We start from the raw sequence: 8681 nt of genomic DNA on the forward strand, positions 1-8681 counted from the left end.
ATTTCTTAAACAGGAGATTGGAAAACCGATGCATCGGTCGTGGTGGAGATCATGATCAGCAATTCATGTCATGGCCTCCACGCTCTCACGACTTAACCCCATGCGATTTCTTTCTGTGGGGTTATGTGAAAGATTCAGTGTTTAAACCTCCTCTACCAAGAAACGTACCAGAACTGCGAGCTCGCATCAACGATGCTTTCGAACTCGTTGATGGGGACATGCTGCGCCAAGTGTGGGAGGAACTTGATTATCGGCTTGATGTCTGCCGAATGACTAAAGGGGCACATATCGAACATTTGTGAATGCCTAAAAAAACTTTGAGTTTTTGTATGTGTGTGCAAAGCATTTTGAAAATATCTCAAATAATAAAGTTATTGTAGAGCTGTGAAATCGCTTCAATCATTTGTAATAACCCTGTACATTATGACTTTTGATCACTATTAAGGTAAATACATTGTTGTTCTCTATCAAAGTCTTTCATTTGCTAACTATGCCTATCAGTAGTTAGTGCCTTCAGTAGTTTGAATCTTTTATTTAGCTGGCAGTAGTGGCGCTCGCTGTATTGCAGTAGTTCGAGTAACGAAGATTTTTGTGAGGCAAGTGATTTGTGAAAGGTATAGGTTAATGTTAGTCAGGGCCATTCTTTTTTAGAGATTACTGAAAGTCAGACTACGTTGCGCTAAAAATATTGTGTGTCAGTTTAAGCACAGTCATGTATAATTCTTCTAAGGGGACGTTTCACTACGCTCGACATACTGTTTATTGCAATACTTGTGTCACCTGCAAACAAAACGTACACTGCTTCTGGCAGTGTAACTGATGAGAGATCATTAAGTAATTCTAAGTGTAGGGGACTGCTAACCTGAGATGTTAAGTCCCATAGTGCTTAGAGCCATTTGAACCGTTTCCTGCATCTTTCATTATTATTAACATTAGCCATTCGAATGTGATGGTATTTTGTTGGATAAGGAAGATCAATTGTAGGAATGAATAGCCGTTCCCTCACGCCAGGAAAAGAGACGAACGATGTTGTCTGAATGCCTCATTTTGGGGCACGAGGTGATTATTTGAGGGTCATCCCCTCCCGAATAGCGGAGCTGCTTGGCGGGACGGGGCAGAGACAGAACTGTGCCCGCACGCACACACCACATGGGTCGGTGTGAGCGAGTTCTGTTGTGACGTGTGGAACGCCAAACAGCGGCCGATATACGCGCCCAGCTTCCGCCCACACACGGCGCGTCTCCACACATTACGAGCCCGGCCGCGGGTGCGAGTACACTGTGTAGTTACCTTGAGGGGAGCGGGGGCGTTCTACAGTTGTGTGCGCCGCACAAAGAGCTGTCGCCGGCAGCGTGTAAACGTCTCTCAGCCGCAGTCGCCTCTTCCTCATTTCAGAGGGAGAGCAGTAACGACTTACGGAGCAGTCCCATCCAGTGTCTTTAGCCTCAACATTGATGCCAACTGTCCTCTTTATCTGTCGGCCATTCAAACTGCAACATCGTCGAAACGTGAAGTTGCAACGAAGTGAGGTACACGTAACTTCGAAGGCTCTCCCGGCTTAATAGGTGTTGAAAGTCTCTTCGGATTTTCTGCCGTATCCTAAAATCAACTCGATTCAATATTTCGGCGTTACAAGTGTTCGTCAGCATAATGAAATAAAAAACAGCAGGTGATAAAACACAAATGAACTTATAACACAAATAAAAGAAACTTCCTGGCAGATTTTATTAACCACTTTTTTTTTTTTTTTTTTTTTTAGAGTATTTATATTTACTACTGCTAGTACCTGCCTGCCAGCCAGGAGCATCTTCCAACAGCGATGCCCCTCTTACCTGAGTCGCTCTGCCCGACTTTTTTTTTTTATCAGTCCCCTAGAACTCAGAACTACTTTTTTTTTGGGGGGGGGGGGGAAGATGGATCAGGTAGTGGGTTGGCGGAGGCAAGGTGGGCAGGGGTCGCGACCCGAGGCCTGGCCACGATGTCTCCTCCCTCCCATCCTGGGGATGTGATGTGGTACAAAGGATGCAGTTGGTGTATTATTGTGATTTTTTTATATTTCATTTATTCATTTATTTATTTATTTATTTATATTTTATTTATTTATTTATTTATTTTTTGTATTTTTTTTAACAGTAAGGAACTGAAAACTAGTAAGTGCACTCGTTGGGTCGAGTTGGGGACGCACATAACTAAAACCATGCTAATAGTTGTAGAAAAAGGCATAAAGAAAGAGAGCAAAGTGCGGGGCGAAGGAAACCATGAAACAAAACTGAAGGGTGGAATCCTTACCACCACTAACCAGTGCTACATCTTGCACTGGATGGGGAAACAAAAACTGCGAAGACCTTTTCGCACTGGGGACAAAAAGAGGAAATGGTGCAAATACTGCTACAGAGTGTGAGGGTTCACAACGAAACTCTCCATCTGCTGTATCATCCAGGTATGACTTCTCGTAATGATGAAAGTAGATCCCACGTTGCACCGTGTAGTGTTCTATCATCGTCTTGTAATCTTAGCTTCTCTTACCCGTGATGTTCCAGCTACGTGGAGGGTCGTGGAACGCACTCCACAAAAAATTGGAAAAATATTGTCGATACTTTGGGTTACGGAGGATCTTGCAATGTCGTTCCTGCAAATAGTTCCAAAAGTCTAAAGCGTCCTTAGTGCCGTCTTGAAACGAATAATGCACTGCATGTCCACGAAGCCACGTCATTGCATTAGTTTCAGTGCGTGGGTAATACGTCTCATCCGGGAATAGGATAGTCTTGGGGTCGATATGATTCGGCGTTACCCGAAGGAAGTATGCTGACATTTGCCTCACTAAGTGCCACACTGCCGTAGACTCGACACAGCTAAGACGGTGTTCATCGTTGTCTTGAACGCCGCAGCTCGCGCACGTGGGTGAGTCGACCATGTGGATCGCATGTAGCCGTGATCTGGTCACCTGCTTACCGTTGACAGTGATATACCACATCGCCGTGACGTCAGTGTCCAGTGTTACGTGGTGAATTGTCCTCCACACTAGTCGCCAGTTGACGTTCGGGTGCTTCCTCTCCACGACGTTATCGGGTCGTCCACGTTGCAGGACCCTATAAACCACCTTTGCCGTCGCCAGGTGAGTCGCTGGTAAGGCAAGCCGAACGTAACTGAGTTCGAGGTAAAAGACACCGATGTAGAAGAGCGAGGAGGGGACGTGGTGTATCGGCACGGGCGGCAACAGGGAGGGCGGCGCTAGTTCTTCTATTAACAAACTGGTCAAACTGTCCGGACGGCGGTGCCATAGTTTGACTAATGTGCTCACAAATAGGGCGACCGCTCTGTCATGAACGTGATAAAGGCCAAGCCCTCCTCGATCCGGGGGAAGGGTGAGAGTCTCATATTTGATCTCGAAAAGCATTCCTGAACTCACGAAGGACCCAAAAGCCGCAAGTATACGGCGACCTAACATCACCGGTATAGGTAATATCTGGGCGATGTGCGGAATGCGTGACGCTAAATGTGTGTTAACATACTGGGTCCTTTGGACGATGTCCAGGGCTCGTAGGCGGTTGTTGGCTATTCCAGTCCGAACATTTCATAAAAGCCGTAAAACTACCCTTCCGGTACCGGGAATCGAACCCGGGCCTCCTGGGTGAGAGCCAGGTATCCTAGCCACTAGACCACACCGGAAGGCAGATTAAAACTGTGCGCCCGACCGAGACTCGAACTCGGGACCATTGCCTTTCGCGGGCAAGTGCTCTACCATCTGAGCTACCGAAGCACGACTCACGCCCGGTACTCACAGCTTTACTTCTGCCAGTATCTCGTCTCCTACCTTCCAAACTTTACAGAAGCTCTCCTGCAAACCTTGCATCCCCCCAGGCTGTGGCTAAGCCATGTCTCCGCAATATCCTTTCTTTCAGGAGTGCTAGTTCTGCAAGGTTCGCAGGAGAGCTTCTGTTAAGTTTAGAAGGTAGGAGACGAGGTACTGGCAGAAGTAAAGCTGTGACGACGGGGCGTGAGTCGTGCTTCGGTATCTCAGTTGGTAGAGCACTTGCCCGCGAAAGGCAAAGGTCCCGAGTTCGAGTCTCGGTCGGGCACACAGTTTTAATCTGCCAGGAAGTTTCATATGAGCGCACACTCCGCTGCAGAGTGAAAATCTCATTCTGGAAACAAATAAAACACTTACGCATCCCACAAACAGCATCACTCATGTCTTTTGGCATGGAGAACATGTGCACCTCACTACCCACCGCAGACACAATAAAACTAATTGAAGAAAACTTGCCGGCCGGGATGGCCGAGCGGTTCTAGGCGCTACAGTCTGGAACCGCGTGACCGCTACAATCGCAGGTTCGAATCCTGCATCGGGCATGGATGTGTGTGATGTCCTTAGGTTAGTTAGGTTTAAGTAGTTCTAAGTTCTAGGGGACTGATGACCTCAGATGTTAAGTCCCATAGTGCTCAGAGCCATTTGAACCATCTGAAGAAAACTTACTGACATACAAGAAACTACCTGCAAACAATATTAATGAAATAACTAAAACCTTCAAAGCAATCACATCCCAAAATTACTTCCAATTTGAAAAGGAATTTTACTTACAAGAAGATGGGCTACCAATGGGATCCCCAGTTTCAGGAACACTGGCAAACATATTCATCAACCAATATAAAACACAGCCTTTGATACAGTCATCACAGAGAAAGGATACAAAATAGTTTACTGCTACAGATATCTGGACGACATAACCTTTATGTTTGATGAACCAACGGAGGAAAACTGATAAACTTTAAACAGATATAAACAACAATTATAAAAATATTCAATTCACCATAGAAAAAGAAACACCAAGCAGTTACATTTCTTGGATGTAACAATAATGAGAGACAACAAAAAACACACATTTGACATCTTCACAAAGCCAACAGTCACAAACATAATTATACATGCTTCATCCGACCACCAGGGACATAAAAAATTAGCGGTCCTACGACGCATGTTACACAGACTAAATAACATCCCACTCAGCAAAGAAAACTATGTAGAGTACAAAAACTAAGCCAAAAAATTAAAACACAACTAAAGAAAAATCAAGACAAGCAGGGAACACAAACACTAAATAACCCCCCCCCCCCCCCCAGACACTACAACACACGCTGAAACACAAAACAATAACACTCATGACATGAATAACAGAAAAAATAGTACACTCTTACATACAAACACAAAGAAACACACAAGATAGCAAATATTCTAAAGAAACAGGGTTTACACATAGCTTACAGAACAACAAGCACACTCCAGTCACATTTACAAACAACAGACAAACCAGATAAAGACCAAGTAGCAGGTATATACCAGCTAGGATGCCAAGAATGCAAATCAGTATATCTGGGGATGACAAGCAGGAACTGCAAAATTAGATACAAAGAACATATAAGAAGTTGGAAATATCAAAAAAGGCGTTCTACCTTCGCCAAACACCTGATAAAACATGGACATGAACCATCCAACATGGAATGTGACGTGACAGTTATCACAGTGAATATTCACAACAAAAAGCTCCTGTACATACATAGAGCTATTGCAATCGAAAAGAAGCTACTCAACGACCAAATCGATAATAATTCTCTGATTATGCTAGCCATCAGAAGAATAACAAACCGAAATGTAATCAGGATAAATAACCAATGAATCTCCTTTCCGGCACCCGGGGTAGCTGCGAGGTCTAGGGCGTCTTGTCACGGTACGCGCGGCTCCCCACGTCCGAGGTTGGAATCCTCTCTCGGGCATGGGTGTGCGTGTCGTCCTTAGCATAAGTTAGTTTAAGTTAGGTTAAGTAGCGTGTAAGCTTAGGGGCCGATGGCCTCAGCAATTTGGTCCCATAAGACCTTACCATAAATTTCCAAAATTTTCCAATCTCCTTTCCCTCTTCTCTCTCTCTCTCTCTCTCTCTCTCTCTCTGTCTCTTTCCCCTCCTCCCTGCCCTCACACACATAAACTCATATTTAAATAAAAAATAAATAAATGAAGACAAAACACATACACATACACACACACACACAAATTCATATTTTAAAAAAATCAGAACAATACACGCACACACGCACACACACACACACACACACACACACACACACACAAAACGAATGAAAAATATCAAACCACAACACGACACAAACAAACAACAGTTGGGATTGGGAACACTACACACCGAAAACACATATATGTTGATCACAAAATGGAAAGTGCAAGTGATGTATGCGATGTGGCAAATGTCGGTGAAAGAACGCCAGAAACCGACCAGCTGGAATATGGAAACTAACAAATACACCTCCAGGACCACACATATGAGTTAACAGCCCTGGAAATCGTGATTAACACCGAACGATACATTCACAACACGGAACTTGTGCTTCAAAAGTTGCTTCTAACGCAAAAAAACAAGAGAAAAACACGACAAAATGTAATATAGCAGCGTATTATATCTACCACATAATACGTTTATTGTACGTATAAAACGAAACATGTATTTCAGGTCCTGATGATGCTTCCTAAATAGAAGAAGAGAAACGCGTATAGCAACAAACAAACTGCCTTCATTTCGTTGCATAGACGGTACATACCTACACGAATTTAGAGCAATTAAGGGAAAGACGAAAAACAGAAAAAAATACACTCCTTAAAATTCTTCCAATCTTGAACAATATGCCCGCAGCATAAGGAATAAAGGCCACATATCTAAGCTCCTCTTCGTGCAATTTCAGGGATGGTCTAAACTCCATAGCCCGACGAATCTGCCACTCAGTGTCCAATTTACTTAAAAACAGGCACGTAATGACCAAGTTCTTTCCGCATCGGAAATGGCAAATGCTCTACGTACCAGAGTCCTAAGGTCGCCACTGCGTTGGTATATTGGATGGCAACTCTTAGCGTGCAGATACCAGTCTGTGTGCATCGGTTTTCCGTGAACACTATGTCCCAGAATACCATCTGGTCTTTTGTAGACCATCACGTCCCAGAATGCAACCAGCTCATCACTTCCAACCTCCATGGTAAATTTAATGCTGGGATGGAGTCAGCTGAAGTGGTGGCATGAAATTTAACGAGACGTGATACACTATGTGATCAAAAGTATCCGGACACTCCCAAAAACATACGTTTTTCATATTAGGTGCATTGTGCTGCCATCTACTGCCAAGTACTCCATACCAGTGACCTCAGCAGTCATTAGACAGCGTGAGAGAGCAGAATGGGGCGCACCGAGGAAGGACTTCGAACGTGGTCAGGTGATTGGGTGTCACTTGTATCATACGTCTGTACGCGAGATTTCCGCACTCCTAAACATCCCTAGGTCCACTGTTTCCGATGTGATAGTGAAGTGGAAACGTGAAGGGACACGTACAGCACAAAAGCGTGCAGGCCGACCTCGTCTGTTGACTGACAGACACTGTCGACAGTTGAAGAGGGTTGTAATGTGTAACCGGCAGACATCTATCCAGACCGTCACACAGGAATTCCAAATTGCATCAGGATCCACTGCAAGTACTATGACAGTCAGGCGGGAGGTGGGGAAACTTGGATTTCATGGTCGAGCGGCTGCTCATAAGCCACACATCACGCCGGTATATGCCAAACAACGCCTCGCTTGATGTAAGGAGTGTAAACATTAGACGATTGAACAGTGGAAAAACGTTGTGTGGAGTGACGAATCACGGTACACAATGGGGCGATCCGATGGCAGGGTGTGGGTATGGCGAACGCCCGGTGAACGTCATCTGCCAGCATGTGCAGTGCCAACAAATTCGGAGGCGGTGATGTTATGGTGTGGTCGTGTTTTTCATGGAGGGGGCTTGCACCCGTTGTTGTTTTGCGTGGCACTATCACAGCACAGGCCTACACTGATGTTTTAAGCACCTTCTTGGTTCCCACTGTTGAAGAGCAATTCGGGGATGTCGTTGCATCTTTCAACACGATCGAGAACCTGTTCGTAATGCACGGCCTGTGGCGGAGTGGTTACACGACAGTTACACCCCTGTAATGGACTGGCCTGCACAGAGTCCTGACCTGAACTCTATAGAACACCTTTGGGATGTTTTGGAATGCCGATTTCAAGCCAGGCCTCACCGACCGACATGGATACCTCTCTTCCGTGAAGAATGGGCTGCCATTGCTCAAGAAACCTTCCAGCACTTGCCTGAACGTATGCCTGCGACAGTGGAAGCTGTCATCAAGGCTAAGGGTGGACCAACACTATACTGAATTCCAGCATTACCGATGGAGGGCGCCAGAACTTGTAAGTCAAAAAATGGTTCAAATGGCTCTAAGCACTATGGTACTTACGAGGGAACCTCCCCATCGCACCCCCTCCAGATTTAGTCATAAGTTGGCACAGTGGATAGTCCTTGAAACACTGAACACAGATCGCTCGAGAAAACAGGAAAAAGTTGTATGGAACTATGAAAAAAATAATCAAAATATACAGACTGACTAGTCCATCCGCAAGATAGGCAACATCAAGGAGGTGAGCTCAGGATCGCCATGGGCCCGTGGTTAGCGTGGACAGCTGTGGAATAAAAGGTTCTTGGTTCAAGCCTTCCCTCGAGTGAAAATTTTATTTTCGCAAAGTTATGATCTGTCCGTTCGTTCATTGACGTCTCTGTTCACTATAATAAGTTTAGTGTGTGTTTTGCGACCGCAC

At 45.1% G+C, this 8681-nt stretch overlaps 1 non-coding gene across 1 annotated transcript; it reads right to left on the reverse strand.

The window, feature by feature from the left end:
- Positions 1-3597: 3597 nt before the first annotated feature.
- Positions 3598-3669, reverse strand: Trnae-cuc (transfer RNA glutamic acid (anticodon CUC)). The gene has a single exon. It is a non-coding gene; the product is annotated as a tRNA-Glu (tRNA).
- Positions 3670-8681: the final 5012 nt, after the last annotated feature.

This window comes from Schistocerca cancellata, chromosome 11 (genome assembly GCF_023864275.1).
Source record: "Schistocerca cancellata isolate TAMUIC-IGC-003103 chromosome 11, iqSchCanc2.1, whole genome shotgun sequence".
Classification (NCBI taxonomy): domain Eukaryota; kingdom Metazoa; phylum Arthropoda; class Insecta; order Orthoptera; family Acrididae; genus Schistocerca; species Schistocerca cancellata.